Source organism: Tenrec ecaudatus, chromosome 2 (assembly GCF_050624435.1).
Source record: "Tenrec ecaudatus isolate mTenEca1 chromosome 2, mTenEca1.hap1, whole genome shotgun sequence".
Taxonomy (NCBI): Eukaryota; Metazoa; Chordata; class Mammalia; order Afrosoricida; family Tenrecidae; genus Tenrec; species Tenrec ecaudatus.
The window spans coordinates 155,802,988-155,819,680 of record NC_134531.1 but is presented as its reverse complement, the minus strand read 5'-3'; positions in this window follow the sequence as shown (position 1 = coordinate 155,819,680).

The window sequence follows — 16,693 nt, the reverse complement described above, 5'->3', positions numbered from 1 at the left end:
AGCCTAACGCCCCAACTTCAGAATTAAATCAAGGTCATATTTTGGTTCTTCTGGACTTGTTTTAATTTTCCCAATTTCAACTTAAAATTGCATATAAGCAATCGATTAGCTCCTCCACAGTTGGCCGCTGGCCTCATTTTAGCTGCTGATCTTGAGCTTTTCCATTGTCTTTTCTCATAGATGTAGTCAATTTGAATTTTGTGTATTCCATCTGCAGAAGTTCATGTGTATAGTTTCCTTTTGTGTTGTTGAAAACAGATATTTTCTATGAACAAGTCTTTGATCTTGCAGAATTCTATTACGTGATCTCTAGCTTTGTTTATAACACCAAGACCCTTGTTTCCAACTACTCTTCCTTCCTCTTTGTTTCCAACTTTTGTATTCCCATTGCCATTAATTATCAAGGCATCTTAATTGCATGCTTGATCAAGTTGAAGACATTGGTAGGATGCTTTAATTTCTGCATCGCTATATTTAGTGTTTGATGTTTAGATTTAAATAGTAGTTATATTGTTTAGATCCTATTATAAGAATAGATATAATCCTATCACAGACAGCATCATACTTCAAGATAGATCTTGAAATATCCCTTTTGATGAGGATTGTGACACCACACCTTAGTTGGGTCCTTCCCAGCATAGTAAATTATGTGATCGTGTAATTCAAAATGACCAATACCAGTCCATTTCAGTTCACTAACACTTAGGATATTGATCTTGTTTTTTTCATCATTTTATTGGGGGCTCATACAGCTCTTATCACAATCCATACATCCATCCATTGTGTCAAGCACATTTTTACATTGTTGTCATCATCATTTTCAAAACATTTTCTTCCTACTTGAGCCCTTGGTATCAGCTACACATTTTCCCCTCCCTCCCCCACCATCCCTCTTTCATGAACCCTTGATAATTTATAAATTATTATTATTTATTCATGTCTTACTCTGATTGATATCTCTCTTCATCCACTTTTCGGTTGTTTGTCCCCCTAGGAGGGCATTACATGTAGATCATTATGTGAACAGTTCCCCCTTTCTCCTCCTACCCACCCCTTCCCCTCCTGGTGTCACTACTCTCATTATTGGTCCTGAGGGGTTTATCTGTCTTGGATTCCCTGTGCTTCCAGCTCTTATCTGTACCTTATCTTATCTGTACACTCTGGTCTAGCAGGATTTGTAAGGTAGAAGTGGGGTCATGATAGTGGGGGAGGGGAGCATTAAAAAAGTAGAGGAAAGTTGTACATTTCATCAGTGCTATACTTCACCCTGAATGACTCGTCTCTTCCTTGTGACCCTTCTGTAAGGGGATGTCCAATTGTCTACAGATGGCTTTGGGTCTCCACTATGCATTCCCCTCATTCACATAGATATGATTTTTTTTCTGGATCTTTGATGCCTGATAATCTTATCCATTGACACCTCATGATCACACACAGGCTGGTGTGCTTCTTCTATGTGAACTTTGCTTCTTCTCAGCTAGATGACCGCTTGTTTATCTTCAAACAATTAAGACCCCAGATGCAGCTTTCTTCACCACCTTTGCTTATGCACCCATTTTGTCTTCAGCAATTCTGTCAGGAAGCTAAGCTTCACGGAATGCCAGGTTATTAGAACAAAGTGTTCTTGCATTGAGGGAGTACGTGAGTTAAGGCCCAATGTCCGTCTGCTACCTTAATACTTACCATATAAATTACCCTATCATTAAATATAAATATACTTACACATGTACATGCCTGTATTTAGACCTTTAAAAATGCCCATTTGTCTCCTAGTTCTTTCCTCTAGTTCTTTCCTCTATTTCCTTTTACTTTCCTCTTGTCTCACTATCATGTTTAGCCTTCATTCGGGTTTCAGTAATTCCTCTCGATTACATTGCCCTTGATCAAGTCCTACCAGACATCCTACACCCTCCTTGCCATTGATTTTAGATCACTTGTTGTTCCCTTGTCCCTGGGTTTGTTAACACTAACTTCCTTTCCCCTGTGTCCCCCTCTCTTATGTCCCCCCAGAACCGTTGGTCACTTTGTTTTCTCCTCTGAGTTGTTTATCTCGCCTATCTTATCTAGATAGACATGCAAAGACAATAATAAGCACAAAATCAAGACAGAATAAAACCAAAACAAAACAACAGCAAAACCCAACGACAAAAAAAAGCCTATAAATAGTTCAAGGTCTGTTTGTTGACTTTTAGGAGTGTTTTCCAGGCAAGTCTGATGGGGTGCCAAGCCCTGGCCCCAAAGTCTATTTTTGGTATTCCCCAAGGACTTTGTTGCTTTGCTCCCCTTGTTGCTCTGTTGCATGTCCTTAGCATTTCACCTTGGTGTGATGGGGTCGGATTGGCACAATTCCCACACAGTGCCTCTAGTGTTGTCTCTCATAGCACTATGGGTCAGTGAGGGACATTGGTTGTGTCTCCTTGTGGGGCCAGTCTTCTCTCTGCATTGGCTTCCCTGAGCAGGAATATTGTCATTGGGGCTTGGTAGGTCACGATTGGTTTCACTCTCTCCTTCCCTCTTCATTTGTCCTGTGTGCTCTGATCAGACGTGACCCTCTCCCTGAGCTGTAGCTTGAATGCTGTCCTCTGAAGTGAATTCGTCTGGGAGGAGGGGTGGAGGTGTCAATGTACTTGGGATTGGGGCTGGCCCAATAGATCTCTCTATTGGTTCCCTGTTTCATGCTGGTATGTTGCATTCACGTCTTGGTGTACTGGGTTGCAGTCTGGTCCCTCTCTTCCTCTCTTGTAGAGATATAAACAACACCATGCCCTTGGGTGGGTTAGTTCCCTGTTCCCCCACTACCCATGTCTCTCTTTATTTTCCCCTCCTCTTTAATTGGCTTCCATAGGTATCCCTGGATTAGGTCTGGCCCCTGACATAATACCTGGTCCTCACCCCTGGAATGTATGTATACAGTAACTTTCTTCCTATGCTCCTTTTGCATGTTTAAGCTTACCTCAGCAGACTCATGTTGTAATTTTGTGCTTGGCTTAGTTCACTTAGCATAATTTCCTCTAGTTCTTCCCATGTGGTGATGTGCTTCATGCATTCATCACTGCATTTTAGGATGTGTAGTACTCCATTTGTATGCATGCACCACAGTTTTTTAATCCATTTATCCATTGATGGAAATTTGGGTTGTTTCCAACTCCTTGCAATAGTTAACTGTCCCGCGATGAACATTGGAAGACATATGTCTGCCTGTGGTTTGTTTCCTGCATCTTCTGGATATATGCCCAGTAGGGGGATTGCTGGGTTGTATGGTAACTCGATTTCCATCTGTTTTAGATATCACTGAATTGATTTCATTAGTGGCTGTACATACCTACAGGTCCATCAGCAGTGGACAAGAGTTCCTATCTCACCAAAGCCCCTCCAACACTTGTTACTTTCTGATTTTTTTTAATTAGGCTATCTTTGAGAGTTTTATCTCATCATTGTTTTAATTTGCATTTCTCTTATGGCTAAAGATCAAGAACATTTTCTCATATGTTTATTGGCCATTTGAATATAGTCCCTTGTGAAATTTCTGTTCAGATCCTTTGCCCACCTTCTCAGTGGGCAATTCGCTTTTTCTTTTTGTAAGTTAGCAGAGTACTGTGGATTTTAGTAATAAGACCTTTGTCTGATGTGTCATTGCTAAAGATGTTTTGCCAGCCCGTGGGCTCTCTTATTACTCTCTTGGTGAATTATTGCTATGTACACAGGTGTTTTATCTTCAGTATATACTACGTGTAAATTTGTGCCTCATTCATATTTTTGTCCTTCCCTATTTCTGAGAGCCTATGTATTCTCTGTGCCAAAGTTTTCTGGTTTGTCCCAATTCCCTCATTGATGGCCCTAATAGTTTTGGGTTTTACCTCAAAATCTGTGATCCACCTTGAGTTTATTCTTATGCCTGGAGTGAGATAATGGTCTTGCTTCATTTTTCTGCAGGTAGATATCCATTTTTTCCAGTACCACTTGTTAAAGAGGGCATCCACTTCCCATTTGATGTTTTTGGCGCCCTTATCAAAGATCAGTTAGCTGTATGCCGATGATTTTATTTCTGGTGTTTCCATTCTTTACCATTGGTCTGAATATCTGTCATTATACCAATACGATGCTGTTTTGACCACTATGGCTGTATAATAGGTGCTAAAATCAGGTAAAGGAATCCCTCCGACCTTCTGGAAGTGTTCTCTGTTAATTCTGGGCTTCTCCATATGAAGTTGGTAGTCAGTTGTTCCAATTCTGTGTAGAAAGATGATTGTGTTTGTCTTGGGAGAGCATTAAACTTATATAGTGCCTTGGGCAGAACTGGCATCTTTACTGTATTCAGTCTTCTGATTCACAACCATGGGATATTCTTCATTTGTTGAGGTCGCTCTTGGTTTCTTGTAATAGTGTTCTGTAGTTTCCTTGTACAACTCGTTTGTGTTTTTATTCAGGTATATCCCTAGGTATTACAATTTGTACTTTGCTATTGTGAAGGGTACTACCTTTTTTATCCCCTCTTCTGTGGTCTTGTTTGATGTGTATAGCAGTCTGATAGACTTACGTGTGCTGATCTTGTCTCCTGTCATTCTGCCATATTCCTCTATTGCTTCTGGTACTCCCCATGTGGAACTTTTGGGATTTTCCATATATAAAATCATATCATCTGCAAATAATGATAGTTTCACTTCTTCCTTCCCAGATGAATACATTGGATGTCTTTTCTTTGCCTCATGTTGTTAAATAGGACCTCCAGTATGATTTTAAATAAGAGTGGGGACGGGGGCATTCTTGTCTGGTCCCCTTTTTCAGTGGAATTGTTTGCATCTTTTCTACATTGACTACCACGATGGCTGTTGGGCTGTCATACATAGGTGGTGTAATATTGAGGAATTTTATGTCCATTCCTCTTTTCTTGAATGTCTTAAACAGGAATTGGTGTTGGATGTTATCGAATGCTTTTTTCACATCTATCAATATCATCATGTGGTTCTTATAATTTTGATGTCAATGTGGCTAATAATACTAATGGTCTTTCATATGTTGAACCCTCCCTGCATCCCTGGTATGAATCCCACTTGGTCACGGTGAATTATTTGTTTTATATACTTTTGTATTCTATTAGCCAGTATTTTTGTAAAGATTTTTGCATTGATGTTCATTAGGGATATTAGTCTGTAGTTCTCAATTCTTGTAGGATCATTGCCCACTTTAGGTATCAGAGTTATACTAGTTTCATAGAAAGAGTTTGAGAGTTTTCCGTCTTTTTCTATGTTCTGGGAGAGTTTGTGTAGGATCGGTATCAGTTCTTCCCTGAATGCTTGGCAGAATTCACTTTTGAAGTCATCTGGTCCAGGGAATTTTTTTGTTGGTAATCCCTTGATAACCTTGTCTATTTCTTCTATTGCTATACCTCTGTTGAGATTCTATATGTCCACCTGGGATAGTCTAGGAAGGGATTGTTTTTCCAAGTATTTGTCTATGTCTTCCAAGTTGTTGAATTCATTAGAGTACAGGCATTCCAAGTGCTATGTAATTGTCCTTTTGGTTTCATTAGGGACCATTGTAATGTCTCCTCCTTCTTCCCTCATCCTCGATACTGAAATTTGTTCCTTCCTTTCCTTGACTAGGCTTGCCAGCAATCTGTCAATTCTGTTAATCTTTTCAAAGAACCAACTTTTAGCAGCATTAATTTTTCCCATAGTTTTCTTGTTTTACCTCTTCTGTATCTCAGCTCTAATTTTTATTATTTATTTACTTTTGCTGTCTGTAGGATTGTCCTGTTGACTGTTCTAATTGCTGTACGTTTTGTGTCACCATATCAATCATAAGTCTTCTTTTTCATGTGTGAATGTATTGCTATGAAACTTTCTCTGATTTTTGCCTTTGCTGTGTTCCAAAGGTTTTGGTACATCATATTTTCATTCTTGGTTTCTAGAAGCTTCCTGATTTCATCTCTAATCTGGGCCAGTACACTCATTTTTCAATATTCATCCTCCAATTGTTTGCCCTTGTTTTCTTCATCGTCCTTTTGGTGATTTCCAGCCTTATGGCATAGTGATCAGAGAGAGATGTCTGTATGATCTCTATGTGCTTGAAATTACAGATTCAACTTCCGTCCCAGCATATGGTCTATCTTTGAGTATGTACCATGTGACTTTGAAAAGAATGGGATTTTGTTTTGCATACTGGTATAGCGTTCTGAAAATATCAGATCAAGTCATCTAATCGTAATGTTTATATTAGCCTCCTAGTTAAGTTTCTTTCCCTGTGATGTATCTTTCTCTGAGAGTGGCGAATTAAAGTCATCTACTATAATTGTTCAGTGTGTAATTTCCTTTTTCATCTTTTGCAATGCTTGACTGATGATTTTCACGGGTCTCTCTTTGGGTGACTATATATTTATTATGCTCAGTGGGACTTGGTCTACTGTTCCTTTGAGTATTATATAGTGGTTAGGACTGCAAACCTCTGCCTTTTTTTTCAATGTCCATTTGATATTTTCTTGGTATATTTTCCCCCATCCTTTGAATCTCAGCCTATTTTTTGTCTGTAATCTTGAGATGTGTCTTCCGTAGGCAGCAGATCGACAGGTTGTTTTCTAAGCCAGTCTGCTAACCTCTGCCTTTTAACGCCTGAGTTCAGCCCATTGATATTCAGGGTTATTATATCCATCTGTGGACTCTGTAATGCCATCTTGTACCTTTTGTGTCAAGTGTTTACCTACCTGCCTTCCTTATCAGTGTGTTGTGTGTACATGTTTGTGTGTGTATGCGTGTTTCATTCTTGCCTTCTTTCCACTCTTGAGTCAATGCTATCTTGGGGGCTGTTTTCTCTCTGTTACCCTCTGGGTGGGGTTGTTCTATGCAGCAGTCTCTTATTTGTGCTCGGTTAGTGCTCTTCTTCTGCCCATACTTGGTCAGCAAGGATCTTTTGTAGGGCTGTGTTTCTTTTAATGTGTTCTTTGAGTTTGTCCTTGTCTGTGAAGACTCTTACTTCTCCATCTATCTTGATAGGTAATTTGGCCAGATAGAGTATTCTTGGGTTTGCATTATTTTCCTTTAATTTGGGAAATATGTTACTCCACTCTCTCCTTCAGTGTCCGCTGATAGTTCTGAGCATATTCTTATCTACTTCCTTTTATATGTGACTGCTTGATTTTTCCCTAACTGCTCTCATGATTTTCTCCTTTTCCTAAAATTCAGATAGTTTATTATATACCTTGGTGACTTCTTATTGGGATTAAGTCTACCTGGTGTTCTTGCAGCCTCCTAAATGGTTGCCTGGTTTTCATTTATTATGCTGGAGAAATTTTCCTCCAAGAATTCCCTCGTTATTTTTGCCACTGACTTCTTTGCTGTATCTTGTTCCAGTAGTCCAATTATTCTAATGTTGTTCTTCATAATATGAGACATGGTTCTCAGGTTTTCCTTGGCTTCTTTAATTATCTTATTTGACTGCCTTTCCTGTTTGTTGGAATCTGCCTGTTTATCCTCTAGGTTAGACTCTCTGCCTCCTCAAGTCTGTTCACAAAGCCTGTGAATTTGCTACTGGCTTTGTTATCTCATCCCTTAGGTCTTGTCTTGTATTTCCCTTTGGTGTGTTGCCTTTATCTCCTCTATAATTTCACCATTTTCTGTATTCTTTGCCTCATATTCTGTAAGATTCCAAGCAGAAATCTACAGATTTCTTTCTGTGGCAGTTTAATGTCTGCTTCTTCTATGCATGTCATTAGGTTTAGGACTTATTCCAACATTGCCTTTTGTTTCTCATGTTTTTCTTTTCATTGAATATGTAGGAGCTGATTGCTATGTGCGTTGTGTTGTTTTAGGGGAGCCTGATTCCATATTCCAGAGAACCAAAGAGCACTGGGCTCTCTCTTTGGGGGACTCATAGGAATGCTTCTTTGAACTGCCTGCCGCTAATTTCACTGTGGAGTCGGGCTAATGCTTTATCCTCTGGTTTCACTCTTTCCCTAACCAACCAGTATTCTGTTATTTGCAGGGCAAGTCAGATGGTCCTCTCAAGAGACACTGGTTGGGTGGTTATGGACCTTCTAGGATGGTGCTACACTGTATAAACTCACAGGAAGTCATGGTGGTGTGGCCCATGATGGTTTGGGCTGCCTCAGAGAGCATGAGGGGGTGCCTGCTTCAATAGGAGTGCTGCAGAGGTTAGGTGGGTGTGCCTACTTTGGTGTAGAGCAAGTGGATGGTGGGCAGAATTTCCCTAGTCAGCTAGATCACTGCATATATTGGGCTGAGGTTCCTGCAGCATTGTGGAGCACTGAAGAGTGTTGGCAGAGTTGCCTTAGGCTGTTTGAGGCACTATGGCTGGCGGGAGGAAGTTTCCTCAGCCACGTGGGTCTGTGGAGGACAGACAGGATTTCCCCCAGCTATGTGGAAGGCAGACAGAGGTTCTCTAGCCAAGTGGAACTCCCAAAAGCTGGACAGGAGTTCCCACAGCTGCTTAAAGGGCTTTGGGGGGCAAGTGTGAGTACCCTCTTTTGGAAGGTGGGTGAGATTTCCTCAGTCATGTGTTATGCCACAAAGGGTGGGGACTCCCTCAACGAGGTGGAGGGAGGGCATAATTCACCTAGGCAAAGGGAAGTGACCTGGAGGCCAGCAGTGGCATATGAGAGGAAAGAGAAAAGAGATAAAACTGAACTGGCTGAGACTGTAGGGGGAAAGAGAGAAAGAAAAAATAAAGATATAGCTGGGCCCTGATCACTTGACCATGGGTCTGCAGGAGTTTAAACCCTGCCCAGAGGCGGTGGCAAGCTGTGGCTATGTTGAAGTAAAGCTCTTCAGCTGGCCAAAGGAGCCTGTGACTGTTGTGTGGTTAAGGTTAAGTCTTAGCCAGTCTCTACTGCAGTAAGCCCAAAGCCCACAGCTCCTCGAAACATAGTGGATCTGTGTCTACTTATCTTTATGATGCTCCTCCTGTGACCCAGCATCATAAAATTTCCCTCTCAGTTGCTCTCCTGAGCTTATTTCTGCGGAGTCCCTCTGGTCTGTATTACTCGGTCACCATCTTGCTGGAAGTCCCCCAAGACTCAGTTTCTCTTAATGGATCATGAAGAACTTAGCATGTTAGAGAACTGGGAGAAGTGAGTGATATTGACCTTTTTTCATTCCATTTAATTTCTGACAACTTCCAACTTTATTTTTGTTTTATACCCCAAGTTCCAATTATTAATTTATATGTGCAACTGTTTCTTCTCATTTTGAGTTGTGACCCATCTGCAAACAAAGCTTCCAAATCCTTTACTCCCACAGAATTAACTCTATGCACATCACTATGGTCCACTTTATCTGAAAAGGCAGCTTTTTTCGGTCATATATTGCGTGCCTTCCGACCTGAAGGGTTCATCTCCTAGTACTATCTCTAACATTGTTCTTTCTCTATTTGTTGGACCTTGAGTGTCTGACAATGTTTTGATGCTATCCCTCAATTTCCCAATGGCTAATTCCTCCAAAGTGGACAGCTGTTTGCTTCTTCATGCATAGTCTTTTTTTTTTTTTTGTCTGGAAGCTCCACTGAAACCTGTTCACTTTGGGTGACTGATGACCTTTGAAGTATTAATAACTTAGCTTCTAGCATCATAGCAACACACAAGCCACCACAGTGTGTGTTGAAGTAAAGCTCTTCAGCTGGCCCAAGGAGCCTGAGACTGTGGCGGGGTTAAGATTAAGCCTTAGTCAAACTGGAAGACAAGTGGTGGAAGGAAGTGTCACTCCTCTGTAACCTTCTTACAACTGCTTGGCTGTTGACTGCAATCGATTACATTATATTAGGTTCTATCTTAGAGGATTACTAAGTCTCAACATCCAAACCGCTGAGATTCTGACACACAGCAAGTTGACACAAAATTCAACTATCACACAGTCCTGCTGATTAAAACCCACCAACTACCTACTTTTTTATTGTAGTAGCTTCTTGTTCCTTTAATGTTGGAAGCCATTGAGTCCTTCGGATACAAGATGTCTGAGCTGAAACTCCAAAAGACAGGGAGAGCTGTAAGACTAAAGATAAAAAGGTGGTGAGAAACAATGACAGAGAAATGACAGCAGAAGCTACAGGACTAGGAGAACAAAAAGAGAGAGCAGTGGGCTTCTTGACCTGCACAGCAAGAAAACTGAGTACCTGAGCCAGGAGACTAGCTAATGAAGGAGGGCTGGCCACTGGCTAATTAACAGTGGGGCTAGGCTTGTTGCCCTGTGGAGCAAGACAGCTGAACACCTTGGTGGAAAAGTCAGGGGGTAAAAATTAGAGGGAATTGATAGATAGCACTTAACAACAAAAACAATAGCAGAAATGAAATGGAGAGGGAAATGGAGGTTGTTGCATCTATAGAACTGAGTTTTGCTTTACAGTGATGGGAAAAAACATTATTGATTAGGGTAAGATTTGCACAGCTCAAAAATGTAATTAAATTGTGGGAAGAGAAACAGATTATGGCTTAGGGCTAGCCTCTGTGTTACAGAATAGAATATGCTCCATTGGGCTTTCTTGTTTCTAACCTTTACGGAATCAGATCAGCAGGTCTTTCTTCTATGGTACTGTTGGGCTGGTCTGAACCACTGGCCTTTAAGTTTATAGAGGAGCACCAAGCGTCACCCACAGACCCTTAAATGTTCTTGGAAGTGTTATTTAAAAAGCAGCAAGATGACTGACAACTTAAAAACAGAGAGTTTGTGACCTTCAGACCTCACTCATATTTGAGTGATTTCTAAAATGCAATTGGAAAGACAGTTGACTCTGGAAATGCAACAATTGATAAGAGCCCTGGTGTCTTATCTCCCTGTGGACCCCCCCCCCCAATCTTTCTATTGTATAATCAATAAAACATGGAAGTGTTGAATTTCAGTAAAATGTTAGCTTTATGAAAAAAAAGTTACTAGCTAACTTATAAAAAACAGGAAAGGTGTGATGTACTTATGTGTCTCCCTATAAAAGAAGAATAAAAGTTCCCCCAATCACATATTAACTACTTTCATTTCTAACATATGGCTTTCATTTTGGCATATGTATTTCCCATTCTTAAGAACCTACTACAACCAGCTTGGTCTTCTATTGGTACCATTATTAATGAGTAATTAAACTTTTTAAAAAACATTTTATTAGGGGCTCATACAACTCTTATCACAATCCATACAAACATCAATTGTGTAAAGCACACCTGTACATTCATTGCCCTCATCATTTTCAGAACATTTGCTCTCCACTTAAGCCCTTGGCATCAGGTCCTCTTTTTTTCCTCCTCCCTCCCCACTCCCGCCTTCCTCATGAGCCCTTAATAATTTATAAATTATTATTTTGTCATATCTTGCCCTGTCCGACGTCTCCCTTCACCCCCTTTTCTGTTGTCGGTCCCCCATGGAGGAGGTCCCATGTAGATCCTTGTAATCAGTTCCCTCTTTCCAACCCACTCTCCCTCTACCTTCCCAGTATCGCCCCTCACGCCCCTGGTCCTGAAGGGGTGCCCTGGATTCCCTGTGTGTCCAGTTCCTATGTATACCAGTGTACATTCTCTGGTCTAGCCAGACTTGCAAGGTAGAATTTGGATCATGATCGTGGGGGTGGAGGTGGGAGAGGAAGCATTTAGGAACTAGAGGAAAGTTGTATTTTTCATTGGTGCTATATCACATCTTGACTGGTTCAGCTCCTCCCCAAGACCCCTCTGCTAGGGGATCTCCAGTAGCCAACAAATGGGCTTTGAGTCTCCACTCTGCACTTCCCCCTTCATTCACTATGGTAAGATTTTTTTTGTTCTGATGATGCCTGATACCTGATCCCATTGACACCTCTTGATCGCATCGGCTGCTGTTTTTCTTCCATGTGGGCTTTGTAGCTTCTGAGCTAGATGGACGCTTGTTCACCTTCAAGCCTTTAAGAACCCAGACATTATCTCTTTTGATAGCTGGGCACCATCAGCTTCCTCACCACATTTGCTTATGCACCCATTTGTCCTCAGCGATCGTATCATGGAGGTGTGCACCCAATGATATGATTTTTTGTTCTTTGATGCCTGATAACCGATGCCTTCAGAACCTCGTGATCATACAGGGTGGTGTGTCCTTCCATATGGGCTTTGTTGCTCCTGAGCTTGATGGCCACTTGATTATCTTCAAGCCTTTAAGACCCCAGATGCTATATCTTTTGATAGCCAGGCACCATCAGCTTTCTTCACCACATATGCTTATTCACCCGCTTTGTCTTCAGTGGTTGTGTCAGGAGGGTGAGCATCAGAGAATGTCAATTTAATAGAAGAAAGTATTCTTGTATTGAGGGAGTATTTGAATGGACCCAATGTCCTTTTTCTACCTTAATACTAAACCTATAAATACAGTCACAAAGCTCTATTTCCCCATATATAAATATATTTGCATATGTACATGTCTTTATCTAGACCTCTATAAATGCCCTTTGCCTCCCAGCTCTTTCCTCGATTTCCCTTGACTTTCCTCCTGTCCCACTAACATGCTCCTCCCCCACCTGGGTTTCAGCAATACCTCTTCATTACATTACCCTTGATCATGCCTTACCAGGCCTCTCATACCCCCCTCACCGCCCATTTGGACCACTTGTTGTTCCCTTGTCCCTGGTTGTGTTAACACCACTTGCTTCCCTCCCCACCCCCACCTCTCCCTATCCTGTTTCCCCCAGAACTGTCATTCCCATTGTTTTTCCTCCAGGTTGTTCATCCAGCCTATGTTATTTAGACAGACCTGCACAGATAATAACATGCACAAAAACAAGACAGAGCAAAACCAAGCAACAATATACAACAAAACAACAATAAACCACTGACAAAGAACAAAACAAAACACAGAAAGAAAGAAAAGCTTGTAGTTAGTTCAAGGATTGTTTGTTGGCCTTTAGGATTGTTTTCCAGTCCAGTCTGTTGGGGCACCACACCCTGGCCCCAAAGTTCATCTTAAGCATTCCCTGGGGACTTAGCTGCTCCATTCCCTTGCTGTTCCACTGCACTCCCCCAATGCTTTGCCTCGGTTGTGGTGGGATCAGGGCGGGCGCAATTCCTGCACTGCATCTCTGGTGCTGTCCCCCACAGGGACATGGGTCAGTGAGGGACGTCATGTCTCATAGTGGAGCTGGCCATGTGGTTCTTTCTGTCAACTGGTTGCTGTAATTGGGGTCATCATCCTCAAGAGTAAATAAAACTTTGATACATGCTCATATTTTTATGTGAATGACATTTTAGCAATTTGATAGGAGCATTTTTTCAAAAGCCATTCAGAAGAACTTTGAGATAAACAAGATAGGATTCTTGCTTTCATGAAACTTAGAGTAAAATAAGCCAGAAGGTGTGGGAACAATGAGAGAGAAATGCACACAGAATGTGTGAAGCCATAAGCATACCACAAACCACACTGCCATGGATGTCGTGACAGGAATGAACAGATGCATTGGGAGAACAAAGACATTTTGTTTAACCTCCTGAAGACAATGATCAATCTTCAAATATGAGTAAGGCTTATCCAGGTGAAGAAAAATGGACACATCATTCCTATCAATGAAGGGCATAAGCAAAATTCAGAGCATTCAGTTGATGTGATACACACATCACTTAAACAAGCCAAGGTCTAAAGTGTGTGTGTGTGTGTGTGTGTGTGTGTGTGTGTGTGTGTGTGTAGAGCTGGAGGTACACAGTATACTGTTAAGGTTGACAGAGTATAAGCAGGTACCTTAGAACATAGACATCCATGCCAAAGAGAATTTGAATCTCATATTTTCTAGGAATGGGTTAGATACAATAGTGACTTTGGTTGTCTCTGAGCATGAACAGGATGGTTTGAGCCCATACAGAAGTGACTCTGACAAAAAAACGTAGAGCAGTCTGCTTCCAAAAGATCACAACTTGACCATTCTATGAAGCACTGCTCTACTTGGCCTCGCTTGTGGTCTCCTTGAGTCAGAATTAATTGTCTGGTGTTATGGTGGTCATGCACTGGCCTGCTAGCCACAAGGCTAGCACTTTAAAACCACCAGCCACTCTGCAGGAGAAACACAAGGCTTTCCACTTCTGTGAACACTCACAGTCTTGGGAACACGCTGGGGCATTTAGTTTGACCTTGTCCTATAGGGTCGCCATGCGTTGGAAAGGATTAGATGACAGTGGGTTTCTTTTGGTTTTTACTTTCTGTGTTTAATTTGACTTTGATTTTCCTCCAATTTCAAATTCCATATTTATACTCTGTGCTTATTTCTGTAAGCATGTGGAAGTTAATCCCCTGGTGGGTATAGTCTCCAGTGCCTAGAAATCTCAATAAATTATTCAGAATATATTGTTTATCTATTGGACGGTGGAAGAAGGAATCACTTCCTATTTTGATTCCCATAGAGTACCTCCTGGAGGGTGGAATACCTCAACTGGGTCTTTTCCTCACTTTTGTTATTGTTCCTGATTTGGTTTTGTTTTCCTTTCCCTCCCTCTCTTTTTTTCCCTATTGCCTTCCAGTCTTCCTTTATTTGAAGTAAAAATTTGGTCCCTGAACAAAAGGATCTTTAAGAAATATGCACAAGGGAAATAGCCCACACCCTGGCTGCATCACCGTCTCCTGGTGAAATGTTTGCTCTGTATTCTGCTCTCTGACCACAGGAGGGAGCCATTTGTCTAAAAAGGTAGGAAAAAGTGTGTGCTCACAGAAAACTAGAAGTTGATTTTTCAGGATGCTTATGTCCCTTGGTTTTGCAAGTGTACATAAGCGCAATAACCTAAATAATAAGCTCTGCCTGGTCCACCCTGTGGCCTAGTTTCCACAGCCTTGGTTTTAGCAGTCAGTCCCTCCTTCCCCAGAGGAGCAGGTCCTTCTCTTCATCCAGACAGCGAGTTCATTTGCAAGTATAAAAGTGCAGGGAAACTTAGAGACCGATTACACAGTCACCAAATATTTCAGGCTCGCTCAGGCACCACACAAAAGAGGTCAAGGCAGTTCATTAGATTCACTCCCTAATTCTCTGACTCTGAAGCACACTCTCCCCAGAAAACAAAGGAACATGTGTTGTTGTGTCTAGAGTGTTTCTTACCATGTGGATGCCCTTGATTTTTTTTAGATGATAATGTTGGATTTTAAATGTCATTACCAAACATCTCGTGTTTCTTTAGAAGAACCTATTTTTAAATATAGATTTGTCCTTAGAAAGCATTAGTCAGTGCTACTTTCTTATTTCGTGCTCACCAATATTGGTTAGGGAGGCTTTTATTCCATTAGCCTTCCATTCCACACCATAAAGGACATTTTATAAATCACTCTGTAATTGACAAAGGATCCTTGAATAGTGGGAAAGCAGAGGGCAAAGTAAGTCATCCCATCTATTTTAGTTACAGTTTGAAGTAAAGCAGATGCCCCATTTTGTTGCTCTTTTCTCTTTGTGACTTGTTTCTCTTTCTGCTCTATTGTTGTTGTTAGCGGCCATTAAGTCGACTCCAGTTCGTGGCACAGCTGCTGCGTGGGTTGTTCAGGCAATGGACACAGAGCTCCAGCCCTGCCCTCCCAAGTACTCCTGGGTGGCTTTGAACTGCTGACTTTTTGACCAGTCTTTGTTGAGTGGTTAATCATTTGGACCACCCCGGCTACCTTCTTCTCTTCTGAGAGAGACAATATGTGTTTTGGAGGCAGACAGGCTAGATTCCAATCCTATCTCAGCCTCTAAGTATGTGTCACTGAGTGAATTCAGCCATCTGAACACTGGCTTTCCATATTTGTCCAATAGGGATCATAAGAGCATTTACCTTGTGGGGCTGTTCCAAGAGTTAAGCAGGACAGGTAGCAGGGTTAGTACAAAATACGTTTTCATATGTGGTTCTAAAAATACAGTAAGTGTTCAACAAATAACAGGCTTAATAAATCACATTAATATCCCTACATGTGTTCACATAAAGGGATAAAGTGTAGGAAGATAACACCAGGGCATAAAATACTAGAGACAGAGAATCTAAGAGGCTACTTATCAACCCCAGCACCTTGCCTTCACAACCTTCTCCTGGCTCCTGGAACTCTCTGGAAAAGACCCACAAAGTTTACTCAGCGGGACATTGCTTTGCTAAGTGGCCATGTTGTAAGAGTGCCCCACAGATGGGGTCCTGCTCCTTGCCCTATTAAGAATAACGAGGCAGGGATCCAAGTTTACCATGCAAGCAGAAAAGTTTACTAGAGAGAGAAGTACTCCGCAAGGGAAGAAAGGGGGAAGGGGCATAGGACTACACAAACCATGTCTCTTGGAACATGGGGAAAGAAGAGCTTTCAAGAGTGTTTAGGTGGGAAGGACATTATATTTATTCATGAACAGAAATGGAGAATTCCAGGGATTGTGTTTATATGAGTGGGTGCTCAAAAATGGAATAAGAGGTATAGCCTTCTGGGTAGACTGTCATCTCTTGTTATGGGATGGTGTACATGGGCCATAGGATAGGATTTGAACCTGAGGAGTTATCTTTTTTTTTTTTTTTTTTACATTGAGTTGTAATCCATACGGACAGCTACAATCCTTGATCTCCACCAGCAAGGGCTTGGAGTTCTCAACATTTGCAGCATGCCAGGTTGTGTCATCTGCAGACCACAGGTTGTTAATAAGTCTACCTCGAATTCTGATACCTTATTCTTCATATACTCCAGTTTCTCTGACTATTTGCTGATTAGGAAGGCCTATCACCTCCTTAGTTGGGAGACAAAGTTAGATCACATGATCTGATCTG